Raw genomic sequence first — 20,254 nt, 5'->3', positions numbered from 1 at the left:
ATTCCTGAAAGGGGTACTACATATTAGACTCCCCCCTGCAAACCTGTTCCTCCACCTTGGGACTTAAATTTTGTACTTGAAAAACTAACCCTGCCACCTTTCAATCCAGCACACTCAGCATCCCTGAAATTATGCACATGGAAAACAGTCCTGCTAGTGGCCCTCACGTCCACCAGGAGGGTATCAGAAATTCAGGCCCTGATGGCCACCCTTCTTACCTCATTTTCTATAAGGACAGAGTCTCTCTAAGGACTAATCCTTCCTTCATGCCCAAGGTGGTTAATGAGCTGTCACTCAATCAGACCATTAACCAACCTGTTTTCTACCCCCAACCTCAGAATTCCTCAGAAAGGGCACTCCATTCATTAGATGTCTACAGACAACTTAGGTATTACTTAGATAAATCCAGACCTATTAGAAAATCTGACCAGCTGTTCATTTCCTTCCACCCAGGGGCTCTAGGGAAACCAGTCTCCAAACAAACCATTTCTTCATGGATCTCTAAGACCATTTGTACATCCTATTCTATCCATGGGAAGAGGTTATCTGGCAATGTTAAAGCTCACTCCACTAGAGCAGCTGCCTTCTTTAAGGGGGTAGACTACGCCTCCATCCTAGAAGCGGCTACTGGGCTTCAGTTCATACCTTTACTAAGCACTACAAGTGAGATTTAGCCTTAAGGGCTAGAGCTGGTTTTGCCAGATCTATCTTAAGGTCTCATTGACCAAGGCCCACATGCCTCCTCCCAGGCTCATACCTAAAAGCTTTGGTACTCTCCCTACTGTGATGAATACTGCAACATGAGAGTAGAATGACATAGAACAGTTGTGTAAGAACTTACCATAACCTTAGATGTCCTTCTCTTCCATGTTGCAGTATTCAGCCCCCCTCCTTCCTACCCCCTCTTGCATCTCCTTCCTTACCTTCCTTTCTTGCTAACTACCTGTGGGATCACAGACCTACAGCTTCTTATCCTCAGCAGCAGACCCAGGTGGTAAAATACCCTATAATCTGGTTCTCATTTCAGTCTGAAGGGACTTCCTTTTTAACTGTTAGAGTACTACTGTATGAGGCAGTCCATTCTGAAAGGGGTACATGCAGACATCACTTTTATGGCCTATGTCAGTTTATGGCTGTGACTGGAGATGTTACACATACCCCCGTGTTCCAAAGACTTTGGTATACTGGCTGGATGTCCGGTGCTGCAGGCAGTAATCTCCCTACTGTGATACTGCAACATGGAAGAGAAGGATATCTAAGGTTATGGTAAGTTCTTGCACAGCTGTTCTATACTGAGTGTATTCATCTGTATTCCAAGTGCACATCCCTCTCTAGTGTCAGTGGTGAGGATTCAGACTCCTTGATTACTGGCCCAGTGTGGGGACTAGTGGTGCCATCACATATTGGCAGCAGTGGTAGGTGTCACACCATCTAATTTGGGTATTGGTCCGCTGTGCCATCTTTATTTTCACATAGTCCATTAAATGTGTGCCTTCCTCTTTTCAGCACTCTAGCCCATCTCAAACCTTTTGTCTGCCCCTTGTCCTTCATCCCAGCCAGTTAACTGTTTCACATATTCCTCCTATCCCTACCCAGCCATTTCATTTGCATTCTCATGAATCTCACCAACTTGCTGAACAGGCATTATGATGACATGTTCATCATACAGAACCTTAACATCTTCAACTCCAGTTACCTTATATAACCAGCAATAGGTCTTGCCATATGCCATCAGTCATTCTGAATCTCCTCCATCACCCTCATAATTTTTTTTCACATTATGTTGAAGTATCTACTTCATATCACCATCACATCTTTTTGGAGGCTGCAGCTTTTAGTCTTTGTCACATCTTCTCATACTGCTGTCACAAAGTTCACCATGAGTAGCTTACTTCAACAAAAAAATCTTCTTACTAGGTAACAGAATGATGTAGGGAAACAACCAGCTTCACAAAGCACTGCCATTTTCTTAGTTTTCACTGTCAGTTTCTTATTTTGATTCCTTTTTCAAATCACTGAAGTGTCTCTCTTTGGGATTCTATAAGTTTAAAAACACTAAATAATAACTACAGAACCCGACAGTGGCCAAAATTCGAATCAACTAAAAAGAACCACTCAGCAAATCAGTAATTCAGCAAGGAACCAAAAGCTACTATTTTAGTGCACCAGAACTTTATTTTATGTTTTTGTCAAGCTGACTTCATCAGAGCAACTATGCCATTAGAGCACAATCAGTATATATTCACTCCAACCGATGAAAACAACTAAACAATTAAGTAATTAAATATGTTAAAAAGACAACATTGTATATAGGAAAATACACATAATTAAAACACTTTAAACAGAATATATAGAAAATGCACATAAATTAAGTGCTTAAAAATATGTATAATAAAATCTCTTAAATTCCTACTGTAGAGTGATGAGATGACACCAGGCACTCAGCATAAAACGTTTTATGCTGAGAGTCTGGTGTCATCTCATCATTCTACTTTTTTGGACTGCTTTACTCTGGTTTGTTTAGTGAGACGTTTACACAGCACAGGTCAGTCATTTTTTCCTGTAAATTCCTACTGTGTTCTATATTATTATTTCAATATATAAGGTTTTCTATATTTCCGAAAATATTTAATGTTTATAACATCATTAAGTCTTGGTCATTTGTCTACTCCGAGTTTTAATTGCCAAAGTGCTTCCCTCTGTTCCATAAATTTTTAAAATCACCCCCTCTGTAGTCACCTAAAACTTTGTTCTATAATCAAAAACAAAAGCTTTTTAAGTGGTTCACATTCTACGTAATGCCTATAAAGGGCATTTTCTTATCCTTTCTTTTTATATTGTTCCTTGCTGAATTACTGATTTGCTGAGTGGTTCTTTTTAGTTGATTCTGTAAGTCTATTCATTGTTTTGCTCTGTAGTGCTTATCCTTTAGTACTGAGCTACTTTGTACATATTTCTGTTTTTTTACTGCTCACCTCTGGTATGTATCTTATAATTTCTGTTTTTCATGTATGCTGTTCTATCTACCTGCTTGCTTGCATGCTGTTGATGGTTATTAACTCTTGTAAGTTTCTAATGCTGTTGCTTGCTCTTCCAATATTTTTAATGACCCTCAATAGACTTCGTCATCTTTTTAAATGTGACATTTATGTCAGGCAGTCTATTTCACTGGATCTTTCCTCAGTAAGAGTTCTGGAAATGTATTTAATTTCTGAGTCAGTGTCTGAAAAATTACAGTTTGCTACCAAAGACTTAAGCTTCCTTTAATAACTGTCTGTTTCATTTGATTCTTTTACAGACTTTCTAAACTTGACATTTCATAAGGTGTGTTAGTCTCTGTGAGTATCTCATTAGCTTTTCTTAAAGAACGGGCAACCTATACACCCCCTCCCTGATTGGAGAATGAATGATCTTCAGCAGAGTGTTAATGTACAAGTAATTCCAGCTGAAAAATGAGCCCACCACTTCACAGAAGCATATTACTCTGCCATGAAGCTCAAATAACTGAAAATTAAATGGCCACCATTTTATACCTACTGCAAAATTAAAATGCTGCATTAACTATATATACTAAAAAAAGTATCTTTGTACTTATTGTGTTAACAGGTAATATAGTATTGTTCTATTAAGTAATTCTTATTTTCCAACCATTTTATGCACAGTCAGACCTCTCTCTCTCTCTCACACATGCGCCCACACACACACACACACACACACACACGCTTGCGTGTATGAGAGAGAGTCCTAACTGCGCATAAAATGGTTGGAAAATAAGAGTTCAAAAGCATTTGTTGAAAATTTGCTATTTACATAATAGAACAATACTACAGTACCTGTTAGCACACTAAGTACAAAGATAGATTTTTTTTATGAAACAAAATAGGATACTACTGTCTTTACAGTGTCAGCTGTATTTTTTGTTTGCATTTAATTTTGGTGACACATTTTGTATGCATGCTGTGGATAAATAGTAAGCCATGTTAGTTTATTTTTTATTGTAGGAGTTTAGTGTAATAGTGGATGCAAATATAAGGGTTATTTCTCAAAGGCACACCACTTAACACTTAATCTTTGGCATTGTTCTTTGATTTTAACCAAATTTGTTACTCTGCAGGAAAGTCAGGGACAGTAAATGGTGGGGGTAGGGTGGAGAAAGTTATGCCTTTCATTCTGTTTTTTTTTTTTCATTTGCTCACAAGCCATCTGTGGATGTCAAATGCAGTGTTGGTGGGTGTGTTTCTGTCCATGTTTATGTGTGAATGAATCTGTCTGCATTTGAACGTGTGTGAGTTTCTATGTGTATGTCTGTGGGTCTGTTTTCTGTCATTCTGTGCTTCTGAATATGTGTTGTGTATGTGTTTAGGCATTAAAAACTTACATAGTTTATATTTTGGATGTAAAATACTTCTTTCAACAACAAGTACATATACTATATCTAATTTGAAACATTAGGCATATATAAATACGCACACACACTCATAATAACAAATAAATATAAAATTTAAGATAGCCCATTTCCTAAGTGCAGTAATGCCCTCCTGGGTGTGTGTTATTGTGGAAATAATGCCCTTCCAGTGACATAAAGGCTCTCCACCTGCAACATCTGGCCTCAGGACATCATTGGGTATGCATTGTTTTCACAATAATTTACACTTTGTCAGGTATTGTTGCTTGCTTGTACTGCTATGTATGTACCCTCATTTTCTAGTAGTGCTTGGTATATATAATATACCTTGTCACCAGTTCCATGAAGAAAGAGTTATCAGTCTTTTGTCCCCAGTAATATGGAGTGCACACACAACTAAAGTGGGGACCAATTCTGTATCATAAGGCTACTGACCTGGGAGTTGTAGTCACATTTCAGTTTTGTTTACTGTTAATCAGTCTGTACCACTAATTCTTTTGATGGTCAACTGTATTGCTTACTTTTTCTGGCTGTGTTCAGTAACTTTGAATATTTATTTATTTATTTATTTACATTTTTTGTTATCAGGGTAGCTAGAGCAGTGTCAGTGGTGTAACAGGTAGCACGCTGACCTTTGGTGCAGAAGACTGTGGGTTCTAATCCCACACCAAGCAGATTGATTGCTGACACTGTAGTGCAGCATAAGGAGGTATTGTACTATTTAGTGTGTCATCCTTCAGATGAGATGTTAAACAGAGCCCCCATCTGCTTGAGTTGGTGGTAACTCAGATGTAAAAAATACCTCATACAAACTCACATGCCACACCAACTCTCATTACTCCAAAAAACAAACTCCACAGCACTGCACATACTTTCTCCTTTCAGGCACTCACTCTTTGGCAAGCACTTCCCACTGACATTAAGGAAATCAACACTTTTTCCAAATTCAGAATGCAACTCAAAAAGAACTTCATTCAAACCAAATGCTCCTGCTTCAACACAAGACATATCACCTAACCTATCTCTCTCTCTTTTTTTTTTTGAGTCTCTTCTTGCTCAAGATTCACTGAAGATGGCCCACTTTATGTTTGTAGTGTACATTACACTCTGCTTGATTGTATATTGCACTGTGGTTGTTCATTGGACTGTATATACACAGTTTTTTTCTATGTAATTAGTCTTAACTTATTCTGTTATTGCTTATTACATTCCTGTATTTTTTGTTTGTGAAATGTTTGTATTCACTTGTATCCCTGAAGTTGATCAGTGCACTACCCTGTTAAACAAATATAAATAAATAAATAAACAAATACCATGGCACCAATTAAAAAGAGTAGGTGTCCTTTATTTAAAATACTTTACAGGATTATATACAATGTTGTTTACAATTTTACATCTTTACAATTTTATATAATATATATATTGTATATATGTTTGCATTTTCCTCCCTCATCAGATGCTCACAATTGTCTTGTTTTCTTCTAATATTTAAACTTCTTTTTCCATCTTCCTTGTCATACCACCACTCCTCCTTCCATAACTACCATCTAAATTTTTGTAATATTACTGCTAATATCCATTTTCCACTAAACATAATTTTATTTATCCTTTCATTCCAAATACTAAATGTAACATACAATATTTTCTTATCCATCTTTTTGCATATTCCTTATTTTTATTCATGTAATATCCATAGTCAGTCATATCCATGTTAACTTATCTGCCTCCTTTATATCTTCAAAAAATCTTCTTCACATAACTTCTCCCGCAATTTCACTACTCTTGTACATTTAAAAATGCTCTGTAGTTTTCTCTTCCACTTTGTAATACATTTCTTACTTTTTATCTTTATTTTTTTTTCTTTCACTAAATCTGCCCATAGGTTGGCATAATATTGTATCTTTATACTTTTATACTACATTTTTCTCTCTTTTTCAGTTTCCTCAGTTTTCATTTTCCCTAAAAATATTTTTTCTTGATAATAATATTTCATTTCTTCTTTATACGTTCTTTTCCTATTTTAAATCTTAACATTTCTCAAAATCTTTCATATTTACTTTTAAATAATTTTGCCACAAACATATCTTTTTTCTCATTTAACAATTTATATTAATTTAACAAAGCAGTGTATACAAGTGAATTTAATCCTAGCACGTTGTCATCTTTATTCATAAGCAAAATTCCTCCTTTTACCAGATTCATTCTCATACCCCATATAAATGAAAGAAAATAACTTGCAATATCTCTTCACTATTGGCATCATATGTACATTTGCCAAACATGCTATCTTTCCCATTAAAACTAAGTTAATTAAGTGAACCTCTTTTTAAAAGATAACATGATTTACAAAAAACTCAGAGCTCCTTTATTTTTCTGCTATTTTTCCATTGTTCTCCACTTCTTATACCTAGCACAGAAACCTCATTCATTGAAAAATATATCCCTCCTATCTTTGCTATTTCACCCAATCCTTTGCTTTTTTTCTTTATTTAAAGTCATGTCTATTGCTTTTAGACATTTATATAAGTAGTGTAATATTTCTTTCATCCAAGCTTTATTTTTTGCAGTCACTATAATATCTGCATAAATCAATATAACTAGAATTCTTATTCCTTCATTTGTTATTTAACTTGTGTCCTTCATTTTCACATTTACTTCTCTTACTATTGCATTCATAACTAAAGCAAATACTATACTATTCATCGGACATTTTGTCTTACATCATTACTTATGTCTGTTTCTTTACTCAACCATCCATTTACTAAAAATCTTACTATTTTCTTATTTTATGCTTTCATAATAACCCATAAAAATTCATGCAATATTGTATCAAATGTTTTGTTCAAATCTCCTGTCATAAGTTTAGCGTCTTCTATTCTATTTATAGTATCATCCACAATTTCCATTACTCTCAATAATATATCTTGACATCCTTTCCCCTTTATGTTATATAGAGTATCTTCCATAATGCTTTTCATTTTCCTTTCCATTCTCTTCTGGATTAACTTCATAAAAAGTTATAGTCTGCAGTGTTCAACAGTATTGTTCTCCAATATTTTATTTAATTTTTTCATCCTTTCTGCATATAATTTTAAGTATTCTACTACATAAATTCTTATACATAAAACCTCAATTTAACCATTCATTTAGAACCTTTAAGAAATACTGTTTTTGACAGTCTGTTACATTTGATATTCTATCTCATCTGGTACTGTAGCTGATTATATCTCAATTTGTCTGCGTACCTTATCTAACTCATATGAGGAAATCTCCTTTTCCAATTTTGTATTTTTTGTTCTGAAAATCTTTTAATATTCTATTTTTTTTTCTGCTGTTTCTTTTTATCTTTAAATATTTATTTTACTTAGTCCACTACAACATTCATAATCTGTTATTGGGTTCTTTTTATTTCTCCTGTTTCATTTTTCATCTGTCTCAGTATGCTTCCATTTTCCTTAACTAACCTATTTAAATATGCTGATACTTCTTCCCTTTAATCTTGTAAAAATATCCTTTGCTTAAATAATAATTCCTTAATTTTCTCTTGATTTGTTTTATATATAAACCTTTCTTTAGCAAAAATATTCTCTATTGTTTCTTTCTAAATCCTTTAAAGCATCTTTACATATTATTTCATATTTTTATATTTCTACTTTCCTTACATCTTTCTGCCATTCTAAAAACACTTTTTTATATTTCTCCCTAAAATAAGCCACCATGCAGACCAGTCTTTATAAAATATTCTCATAGTGATGTGATTTTTCCAGAACTGTGTTATTTTCTTTCCATTTTCATCCCATTCTCTTTCATTTATTGTTTTTATCCCTTTTCTTATATTATGTATTCCTTATTTTTCTTTATCTCTATCCATATTGCTAATTCTTCTGAAAAACTTGTTGAATATATAATATTCAACACTTATAATATGATGAAATAATCACCCTCTTTTTCATTTTCCTCTTCAATCACAATTGAAATTTCCCATCAATATAATATTCATATTTATGGTGGTGGTGCTGCGGTAGCGTTGTCGCCTCACAGTAAGACGCTGACCGGTTCGACTCTCAGCTAGAGCGTCTTCTGCGTGGAGACATGCGTGAATGGGCGTACCTTTGTTGAAGGTTGTGCGTTAGGGCTGGCAACTCAGCACGTAAAAATCAACTGCCAATCATTAGTGGACCGGAGTTCTGCTGTGGTGACCCCTAACCGGAAAAAGCTGAAAGACACAACATTTACTACTGCATAATCCAGAAGTCTTCTGAGATAAATTGTCTATTTGCATGTAAAATAGGCATATAATGCTATTATTATGTATTCCTAATGTTTCCTTCTTAGATCTACAACAGCTAATCTTCCCATCATTAGTAATATTATATTTAATATCTTCACTGACTTTTTACAAAGCAACACTGTTCTAGAATGTTGTTTATTTACCAAGTTCCATATTGTGTCTCCTCCCTAAAGCTTTTCTTTTTGCAGTCTTTCTTCCTTTACTAGAAATCTTATATCTTCCAATAGAGTTACATCCGTTTCACACTTTGTGCACCACTTTGACTCCTATCATTCTAGCAATTTGCTTAATACTATTTACCTAATCAAATGCACTCTAAAATTGTCACTAATTTTTAACTTCTTAACTACTTGTTTCTTTGAATAAATTCACCATCCATCTTACTAGTTTTACCCTTTTCCTTTCATCTCTTTTTACTTATCCCTTTAAATTTTCTTTTATTCTTCTCCTAATAGAATTCTTTTTTGTTTTCATTTTTTCAGCTTATATCTTCTTCATTGCTTATTTCAGAATCTTCTTTGATTATCTTTTTTTTATTTTTATCTTTAAGTTCTTCTTCTTCTCTACGTTTCTTTTATCTACTATTTTTTCTCTTTGTTCATTTTCCTCTCTTTTCCTTGCATCTTATCATCTTTTTTTTCTGTTTTACAATCCATCCATAAGTGCCAAGTTTTTCTTCACATTTATACATTTCAATTCACATTTTCTTTCATCATGACCCATTTTCCCACAAATATAACATTTACTTTTATCACAAAAGTACACTGACACCCAATTCCTGAAGAAAAACGCCACATCATAAAGTCCGAAGGTTACTCTCTTTAATATAAATATATTAAAGAGAGTAACCTTTGGACTTTATGGTGTGCATTTTTCTTCAGGAATTGGGTGTCAGTGTGCTTTTGTCATTTTGGATTAGAGTTTTGGTTTGCACACTTTCCTGGTTTGTTTTGGTTTTACTTTTATCACAGTTACTGAAGTTATCACCCTTTCCACAGAAAAAAAGTTTTGGCTACCCCCATTATTTTAATGCACCTTTACTCCCTTCTACATTTATCAGACTATGAATATGAGCAACTTTTTATTTCTTTTTTTTTCCATTTTCAACACAATGTTACAGTCCCATTCCCCAGTCCTTAAACCTCTATTGTCATAAACTATTGAAATGTCCATAATTTCTTTACATATTTTACTTGAATGTCTCTTTTTTTTCTGCTACCATTCAAAACTGAATGTGTATTTTCTTTTTTCGTACTAAATGCTTTGGCCACATATAAATTCCATGGGTCGTAGTTCATTTTATTTTCATATTCTTCCAAAAGACTTTCCATAGCAGACACAGTCTCAAATATAATGTTACAAAATGTCTTTTTTAAATAAAAATGACCACTCTTATGGCTTGAACCTTTATACCTAATGGTACCATCAAAGTTTCCCAAACATCATATCTGTCTAATTCTTTCTCTTCTTTTTTTTGAATTCTCACAATAAACTTCCACTTAGTGTTTACATCATCTTTCTTCTGTTCTTCCCTTTCCACTCTTTCTTCCCTCTCCTTTGCTGCCTCTGCATATGATTTCCTCTTCTTGCTTCCTTCCTGCAAAATAGAGTCAGTTTCTTCAGTTTGTATCGTGTCCATGATTTCTCCCCTGGAAATCCCTTTCCACTCTCAGGCTCACTCTGTACCATCAGCTCACTGAGTATATCATCCCACAACCCTCCCAGCTGGAGGGTTGTAATTATACATCCTTCTTTCTGTGATCCACTTATAATAGACTAAGCAAACAGATTTTGCTGAAATATATCCTCTGTATCCTGCACTGATTCCTCAACAGAAACAACAGGACTGGTGTTCACAACTGTGCTTTCTGCCAGCTTCTCTGTTTCAAGCCCCATTCTGTCAGCCACCACCATGCTAGGAAAGGGACAAGCACTATACAATGAGTAGGGGGAGTTTCCCGATGCCTTGGCCAAATTCCCCCTAGTAGTAAAAGTACTATGACAAAATACTCTCGGCATACCACCGTTCATGTACAGAAAAGATGGTAGCATTCAGCTACAACAGGTTCTTCCCTGAAAAAGGCCTAATGAGACTAACCCTGTTAACAAAGGATAAATAAAGTAAAATAAAATAACATTCTTTGCAGATGATATAAACTTTTGTTCTAAGTTGTTTCAATGCTGCTTGTTGACAAATGGAGTCTTTCAGGAGCAATTTATCTCCATTTTCTGTGTAGCAGATTTTCTAGAAATTAACATTTCACATTTAAAGTAATAAAAAATAAGGTGATAACCATGTCAGAACACTTTTTTCTGACTATAGATATTTCTTCATTGTTCACTCTTGCTGCTAGTTTCCCTATCTTTCCATTTTATATATATTTGATGAAGGTATTCTGAACAGAATTACTTGAAACCCAGGTGGCACATTCATATTTGTGGCAACAAAGTCTGTTGTAAGAGTAGCGCAGACAGCTTTCTTTACGATTAGTATTACTCTGCTCAGAAAGATCAGAGTTAGCAAATGTAAATTACGCTGGGAAAAAAGTTTAATTTACTATAAATCAAGTCAATTACTGCAGTAATTTCAAACTTCTTTTTTTACCTCCATGCCTCCTAATCATCATGTCATCACTGGGGCTCTTCCACCCATTTGTTTTCCTTTTGTGGAGTGAGAACATGGCCATGGTATAGCAGTCATCCAAGCAGCAGTCAGATGGGGTTTTCTTCATTACCATAATGCTGCTGTCCACATATGACCAGATGGCATCTTTGGTGTTGGGTGAGCAATAGGTGTTGCAAGGGGCTGTCACTTGTATGCATGAAAGAAACCAGTCTTCACCCCTCCTGTTGAAGCAAGTGCCTCCAGAAGCTCAACAGACTCTGTAAAAGGAGCTCAAATGCAGACATATGTCTTTCACCTTCCACCCAAGGGACATTTGAGTAGATCCATCCCTTCTTTCCTTCCTGTCATACACCTAGTCAGATCCATCAGTGCTTGGAGTATTAATTGATTCCAGGTGGTCTGGGTTTGGATTAGAATAGATTCAGACTTTCTTTCACTTCATGCTTTTTCACACCATGGTAGTTCCATCTGACATCTTCTAATGAAAAGAATTCTTTGTGCATGACCACTAGCTAGTCATTATTCAACTAGCATTTTCACTAGTGACATAATGTAATCTGATCCACCTGGCTTTGTATCTGTCATCACACACTACTTCAGACAGTGGCACCTGCATCCAGCAGCCACTGATTAAAAGAATTCTATGCGCGAGACCTCTGGCCAGGAATTATTGGCATAGAGATTTTGCAGATAGTATCTGAGTTTGTAAGTGGAAGTTAGGACTGCTTCCCTGGATGCAAAGCCTGCCATAACCCTGTGTAGTCCATGTGTAGTCCCATGCCCTGCAGTGTAGAACTACTCAGAAAACTGTAGAACAAGTCATCAGTAGCATACCTCTCAACATCTTAGCACAAGAAGTCTGGACAAAGGCAAAAATATTGGGGAGGGGGGTTAAGGCCCAAAATTAGGGGCATATTTTAAACATTGCTCTTATTCCAGCAACTTTCTAGGTTTATAACAGGTTTTGCATTGGCATACATTTTCTGAATGATAACTGAAATGTATATCATTATTTACTGACTTCAATCCATAATGATTTTCCAGAAAAACACAAATTTTATGAGGAGCAGATGAAAAATATGAGTAAAAAATCTGGACATTCTGTGAAAATCTGGAGAGTTGAGAGGCATGAATTAGTGAATGTGGCTGAAGCTTCATTGCAGGTAAGTTATCACAACTGTCCACCTTAGAATGTTTTCACTGCAGATAGTAACTAATCTGATATTCATCTTCCTGTTATCTTATTGAATAGCTTATTTGTACTAAAATGTTTCAGTAGAGCACAAAATTTAATAAAGTGTACTAGACAAGTATGGATGCCTTTTGCCAATGCAACACCACATTTATGTCCTTTGGCAGAAAAAAATTGAGGTCTCTTTTATTGCTGTGACATAGAATTTTTTTTAAACTGTATTTGTATTTTAGTTGACAATAGTGGTGCTGGGAGTCTGTCACATTTTCTGCCCCCCTCTGCTGGTATTTGGTTAAGGAGATACAGATTTCTGTGAAGCTCAGAGCATCAGTGACATACTTAGGAATGCATTGGAATGTGCAGCAGAACAAACTGCAACTATTTTACACGTGCAGAAAGAGCACCACATTTGCTGCCTTATGTGAGAATCCCCCATGGGAACATAAACATTCTCATAATACATGTGAATTGCCTATGATTTCATGTAACAGTTTCTACAATAAAGAAGATCCTTATTGAACCATAAATGTAGGTTATAATGAAAAAGGCAGGCAAACATTGGGTCAGTTGTGCTGTATCCTTCTCAGAATCCAAACTACTCATCTACAAAATAAACACCAATAGACACAGCAAATCAACATAGTCAGGATTTAACAAAGTTAAAAATTAGATTAAGTGCTTTCATTCAGACATTTAAAAACAAACTTCATCAGAATGCCAGTCAATCAGGATAGCAGTGTTTAAATAAGCAAATAGATCACATGCTCGGTATTCATCCAATAAAAATATTAAAAGCATAAAAAACAATTATTTGATCAAGAATATTAAAAAAAAAAAAAAAAACAAGGATAATTACACTTATCTGAAAGGAACACTGTTAGTTTAACAAGTTTTCCACATGAACAAAATAAAACATGCTGTAGAAAAGTCCAGTGTGCTATACACCAGCGGTACAAGAGCTTCACCCAACAAAATCACCAAAATGATGAATGGTACAATATAGAAAAAGCAAAGGTGAAGCAGCCCACAGCAGTAATAATACATAAAAATTCTGTTTATTTAAAATGTAAGCACTTTCATGGCTATTACTGCCGCTTCATCAGACAATGATACAAACAATAAAAAACACATTCTCTTTTTAAAATGGACTTCAACCAATAGAACGCGACCATTAATTAGTCAACTGATTAACTCATCAGTTTATAGCTGTGACGCTTTCTCATAGTTACCTATAAAAATGCAAACTGATATTTTCTAAAAAAACAATACTAACACAAATCAGTTGAACTGTAACAAACACATACATATGTATATAAATATATAATATATACACATATGTGTATAAAAACACTACATTCAACTAAACAATCTATTTTTAAGTACAGGCTTGATACAAATTTTATCATTCAGTCCTTTCCCTTTATTACCTCTCATCCTGATAATCCATTTTAGTTCGCTTGTTTCTACCCTATTTTCTATATCACCTTCCCATATACTTTCTCTAATAGTTTCAATTACTTGAAATTTAAATTTATGTTCTGGTCCATTTATATGGACATGTTTGGCTAAAGCATTAGCGCATATTGTGTGATTGATGTTATATATATGCTCACGTATTCTGTCTCGCTGTCTACGATTGGTCTTGCCGATGTAGAATGCTGAGCAAATCTGACATACAGCCAAATAAACTAAATGACAAGTTTCACAATTTGCAGAAACATTAAAGTTCATAACTTTCCCAGTGTCTGGATGCCTAAATTCATTACTTGTGTCACTATATTGACACCAATTACAATGGGAGCATTTAGCTGTACATTTAAAGCAAGGGGGGCTTGTATCTTCATTTACTGTTCGTGGGTAGCAAAGCATTCTTTTTAAGTTTTTCTTTTTCTTATACGTAAACCTTGGTTTATTTCCTACAATTGATTGTATGTCTGTATCTGTACGAAATATCAACCAATTATTTTTAAAAATATTTTCTATTTTAAATATATTGTTAGAATAAGTCAAAGGTACTCTAATATGATTATTTTTAACTATTTTATGTTTACTATAACCTTCCTCATAAAAATAAGGTCTCCCTTCATATTCTCTCATTCTGACTGAGCTGTTCAAACTTTTGTCAATTTCTGTTGTATTATATCCTCTCAACTGAAATCTTTCACGCAGATTTTGTGAGCGAGACTTCTACGCTGCATCACTAACATTTAAACAAACATGATGCATGCAAAACTTGACTCTTAACCACATTACAATAAATATGTGGTGGATGCATACTTTGTCTGAAAAGATAGTTATTTCTAGAGCAACTTTTCCTATATGTTCTCATGGAAAGTTTGCCATCAGTAGTTCTAAAAACTGTGACATCCAAGAAATCTATCATCTCAACAGAATATTTTAGTGTAAATTTTAAAAAAGTCGTACTACAATTTAACTGTTGGAAAAAGTCTAAAAGAGATGGCACATCACCTTTCCACAAAAGAAAGAGATTGTCAACAAACCTCCTATAAAAAAACAACCTGTTGTGCATTATTTAAGACATACTGATTTTCCCACTTTGCCATTACTATATTTGTGTAGCTGTTTGCACTTGATGTCCCCATGGCCACACCTTTGCATTGCAGATATATAGATTGGTTAAATACAAAAATGTTGTTTTCTAAAATTGTTTCCATGAAAAGGCAGATTAATTCAATAAAAGAACCAGGAAAACTACTATGTTCACGTAAATATTCCTTCAGCATCTCAATTCCTACATAATTAGGAATACAAGTAAACAAGGATTGTACATCCAAAGTAACTAGAGTATACTTAGAATTGTCATTATTTCTGTTAATATATGCACATAAATCTTTTAAAAAATGTTTTGTATCATTTAAAACATATGCATTTGAATTCAGTATACTTCTTAACTGCCGTTCCACAAAAATAGAAAGATTTTTCAGTGCACCATCCACGCCCAGATACCACTGGTCTAAACGGAGGTTTGTGCATGTCCTTATGGATTTTTGGCAGTCCCCGGAATATGGGGATCACAGGTTTATCGCATATAAAATATTTATATAAATCCAATGAGATGTTACACCCAGTTAAACGATCATATAATGTATTATTTACTCTTCTTTTGATATTTTCAACGTCAGATTTAGTGATCTGTACAAAAGTTTCAGTATCATTAAGCATCCGCTGTAAGGATTCATCATAGTAGCTTCTATCCATTATGACTACCGGGCCCCCCTTAACTGCTGCTTTAATCATGATAGAACTATCCATGCTTAAAGATTTTAATGCTTGTTGTTCATTATATGTTAAATTGCAGTTAGATTTCCCCATCTTCCTATTAGTGAATACAGCTATAATCTCATCTTCACATTTCCTTTCAAAAATTTCAACCGTAGCATTGTTAGGTGGAATAAATGTACTGGGTCTCCTATATGCCTTACATACACTGTTAGTAACAGCATCATCTACAGATTTAAAATGTTTTTTTAACATCACATTTCGAGTAAAAGTTTTTAAGTCAATCAAACATTCTGTAATGTCAGTCAGCTGTGTAGGAATGAAAGTCATACCTCGATTTAAAAGAGAAGTTTCATCTTCACTCAAATTGCAGCAAGAAATATTCCAAACTAGTGAGTCACTGTTTTTTGCCACATGCGTTTCAATGACTGATTCTCTGTTACATCTGAATTCAGTTTCCTTTTGTTTCTTCCACGGCTCTGCGAACGTCCTCGTGTCCTAATCGGAAAAGGGAGTGAAAAACCACTTCTGTTATTAGTTGTAGACCCCATAGATGTTTCATTTCTAGAAGTACTCATGAGTTGATGTTTAGAAAAATCAGGCACTCTTTTAGCTCGTGCACCTCATTTAATTCCTGTAGTTGCATTAATAGGTGTATGCTGAGTGCCATCCATTATTTGAGATAAATTAGCAGACTCAATATGCTTATCAGTTCCTTCAGCAGAAAGCACATTAGTAGTCACAGCTGATATGCGACTATCAGTTGTTTCTGTGGTATCTACAAAAATATTTTCTTGTACTACTGTCCCAGTCACATTAGATTCTTGCCTTCTATTAGGTTTGGGCCAGGTGAAGACATGCCCTCTAGAGAAATCGGATAGATCTCTATCCAGTTTCTTTTGCTTCTGTTGTAAAGTTCTTCATTCAAAGGCTGCTCCAGTGTCTAGTATTTGACACAATTTAGTGTCCAAAAGGTCATGTGGAAATTTATCATAAAGTTCGTTCTGCATGCAAGAGACTTGTTCAATAAGGCTATCCTCTTCTGGTTTAAAAAACTCATTTTGGAGCCTCATGTAACTGAAACTCAGTTGTAAATTTAAATTCTGCCACTTACTAAGTAAATCCCGATGTTGTTCACCGTAAGTTGGCATTTTGTGAATCCTCTGGCCACGAGGAACTATACGTAGTTCCAAGCAGGCTTCAAAATGATATCGCTGCAACTGTAAGCGTTTAAGTTTATGTAAACAGTCCTCAAGCTTAAACAGTTCTTTACATACATTAATTAGCATTGTATCATTCCTCACCTTTGAATTTGTGATTCCAGTATTATTAACGGGTCTGTAATCCAACAACGGATTAACATCCGTTGCAAGTAATTGAGTTAGCCTTCCTGCTGCTCGTTCATTCATAAAAATCTCCCTTTTGGTTGTTGAAGTTGTTGCCACAGGATTAACAGCTCCTTCTGCCATGGTTACCTCTGGTTCCAAATAAATTGTAGAAAAGTTCAACGTGCTATACACCAGCGGTACAAGAGCTTCACCCAACGAAATCACCAAAATGATGAATGGTACAATATAGAAAAAGCAATGATGAAGCAGCCCACAGCAGGAATAATACATAAAAAATTCTGTTTATTTAAAATGTAAGCGCTTTCACGGCTATTACTGCCACTTATTATCAGGATGAGAGTTAAAGGGAAAGGACTGAATGATAAAATTTGTATCAAGCCTGTACTTAAAAATAGAGTGTTTAGATGAATGTAGTGTTTTTTATACACATATTTGTGTATATTATATATTTATATACATATGCATGTGTTTGTTACAGTTCAATTGATTTGTGTCAGTATTGTTTTTTAGAAAATATCATTTGCATTTTTATAGGTAACTATGAGAAAGCGTCACAGCTATAAACTGATGAGTTAATTAGTTGACTAATTAATGGTCGCGTCCTATTGGTTGAAGTCCGTTTTAAAAAGAGAATGTGTTTTTTATTCTTTGTATCATTGTCTGATGAAGTGGCAGTAATAGCCGTGAAAGCGCTTACATTTTAAATAAACAGAATTTTTTATGTATTATTCCTGCTGTGGGCTGCTTCACCTTTGCTTTTTCTAGATAAAATAAAACATGCATATATATTCAAAAATCATTTAAACAACATTAAAAAATGTATACATGCATCCATATAATTACATATACTGCTCATTTCTCATATTCCTTTCTACTGTTCTATGTATTTGATCAATGACCCTGTCCAGCAGTTTCATGCAGTGTGACAGAAGTTTTAACACCTCTGTACTGCTCATAGTCGTGAATGCTCCCTTTGTTCATAGGCTCATAGACAAGTACCGGGCTAGCTGCCCTTGTGGGCCATGTTAAGCCTCGCCAATTTCCCTTTCAAAGGTGAGGATCAAACCCCGTACCTTGTGTTTGTGAGGTAAACACCTTAACTATTAAGCCTTTTTCCCTCATTTTATATTGCAGTTCCTGTTTGTATTAGATTAACATACCTTTAATTTCTCTACAAACTGTCAAATTTCTGTAAAAATTAAATGATTGGTTAAGAGTCTATACAAGTTATATGACAATGTTTTTATATTATCAGTAATTTGTTGCAATTGATTAAAGTGGAGATGTTTTTGCTTTATTTTTGAAGACTGTAAAATCATTGTTAAAATGTTTTGTAATAATTTGGAGCTTTTCTCCCCCGGTGTCGTCTGAAAATGGGCTTCTACCTAGTCGGACTTTCTGGTAATCAAATGTCAATAAGTAAATAAACAATAAATGTGGTACATCAGCAAGCAAGGGGGCACAAAATCTTACCTTTTTTGCAGGCTGGGGCTTCAGGCTTGAGATTTTGCAGTCTGCCATCACTTGGTTCTTCAGGTTATCCACGTTTCTTCAGAGCACACTGTGGTGGCAGACTCTGAACAGGTCTAGGGCAAATCCTCACAAATAGATTCTTTACAGGCAACTGTTTCTGGACATTGTACATTGGTGGGTACTTCTCAAGAAGATCTCTCTGCCTGTCCTTTGAACGGACAACTCTGTACTGTTGGTGTCAAGTCTTATGGCGTGAAAGTAGACTAAATGCCCTTTTCTTGGAATGGGATGTTCCTGTATGCCTGTCTTCCTCTACTTCCCAGGGTCCTGCAGAAGATCATGTGGGAAGCACCCAAAACTTTGCTGGTGATTTCCTTTTGTCCCTGGCGTCACTAATTCCACATTCTTTTTCACCACCGGGGGCGATCATCACAAGTTACCTCACAGGATAGGTACACAAGAGACCTGTAATTCACCTTCACTTGCCCACTTTTCAAATGACACTGTGGGTGATAGAGTTTTGATGCCTTATAGGCATCAGTTTTCTGAGTACGTGCTTTGGGTTTTGCAGGAGGCCAGAAAATCCACTTCCATTTAGTCACATGTGATTTTCTAGCAGAGATTTTCTATTGGTGTCTCAAGCATAACCTGGAGTCTTTCTGTGGGAGTTCCTATGGTTCTTATTTATGTGATTTGCTCAGTTTTGGCTAGGCATATTTATCTGTTAGTTAATTTGCTAGCTTGTCTGCCTCTGAATCCACCTTTGGCCTCTAGTTTGTCAAACAATTTTTGAAAAGTGTACATTTATGGTCTCCATGATCCTGTTCTTCTTCCTTGACACCTTCATTTTGTTCTTGAGAAATTGACCCAGTCCCATTTTGAGCCTGCATTTTTTCCCTACAACGTTGTACTGGAACACTATATTGTTGGTGGCTCTTACTTCTGCCAAGAAGGTCTCTGAACTTCAAGCACTTGCGGTGACTTTTTTTACAGGGACAAGGGTGTCTTTTCATAACAATCTTTTATGTCCAAGGTGGTTAATGATTTATCCTTCAATCAGTCCATTCATCTTCCTTTTTCCCCCTCCACAGAGTCCTAGTGAGAGGGATCTTCACAAGTTGAATTTACATAGCTTAAAAGTTACTTGGACAAGATGAAACCTATCCAGAAGTTTGAGCAGCTTTTTGTTTTCTTTCATGTCAGGAAATTGGTTTTGGCAGTGTCTAAGCAGACCATCTCCTGGATTGCTAAGGACATTTCTTTTTGCTGCTCTTTTCATGGCAAGCATCTTTCCTGTTCTGTTTATGCTCATTCTACCAGGATAGTGGCCTCCTCTTTCAAGGATCTGGATACTAAATCCATCTCAGAAGCTGCGACTTGGTCTTCCTTCACACTGTCACCAGACATTACAAGTTAGATGTCATTTCTAGGGCCAGGGCCATTCTTCACTACGTTTTTGCAGCGCTGTTCTGTGGCTTCCTTCTATGCTTTCTGGTAGCTTTTTTAGTCTCTCAAGAGACTAGAGTACTCATAGTGATTAGGAAGGTCATAGTTCACTTGTGTAAAATCTTATCACAACAGTTGATGCCCTCCTCCTCCACTGTTGCAGCATTCTGTGCCTTCCTCTTCCCCCCCGTAACTTTTTTTCCTTCTGGCTGAGAGGTCTTTTTTTCCCTTC

The 20,254-nt window shown here is 35.4% G+C and overlaps 1 protein-coding gene across 2 annotated transcripts in view; it reads left to right on the top strand.

Annotated features, from left to right (window-relative positions):
• Nucleotides 1–20,254, top strand: part of CCHR2.PART0H4orf33 (chromosome chr2.part0 C4orf33 homolog) — a 313,948-nt gene that overhangs the window by 281,152 nt on the left and 12,542 nt on the right. The window lies entirely within an intron of this gene.

Source organism: Protopterus annectens, chromosome 2.part0, assembly GCF_019279795.1.
Source record: "Protopterus annectens isolate FY-2018-M chromosome 2.part0, PAN1.0, whole genome shotgun sequence".
NCBI classification, from domain to species: domain Eukaryota; kingdom Metazoa; phylum Chordata; order Ceratodontiformes; family Protopteridae; genus Protopterus; species Protopterus annectens.
The sequence above is the reverse complement of the archived record's forward strand: the minus strand, read 5'-3'. Positions and strand labels throughout refer to the sequence as shown.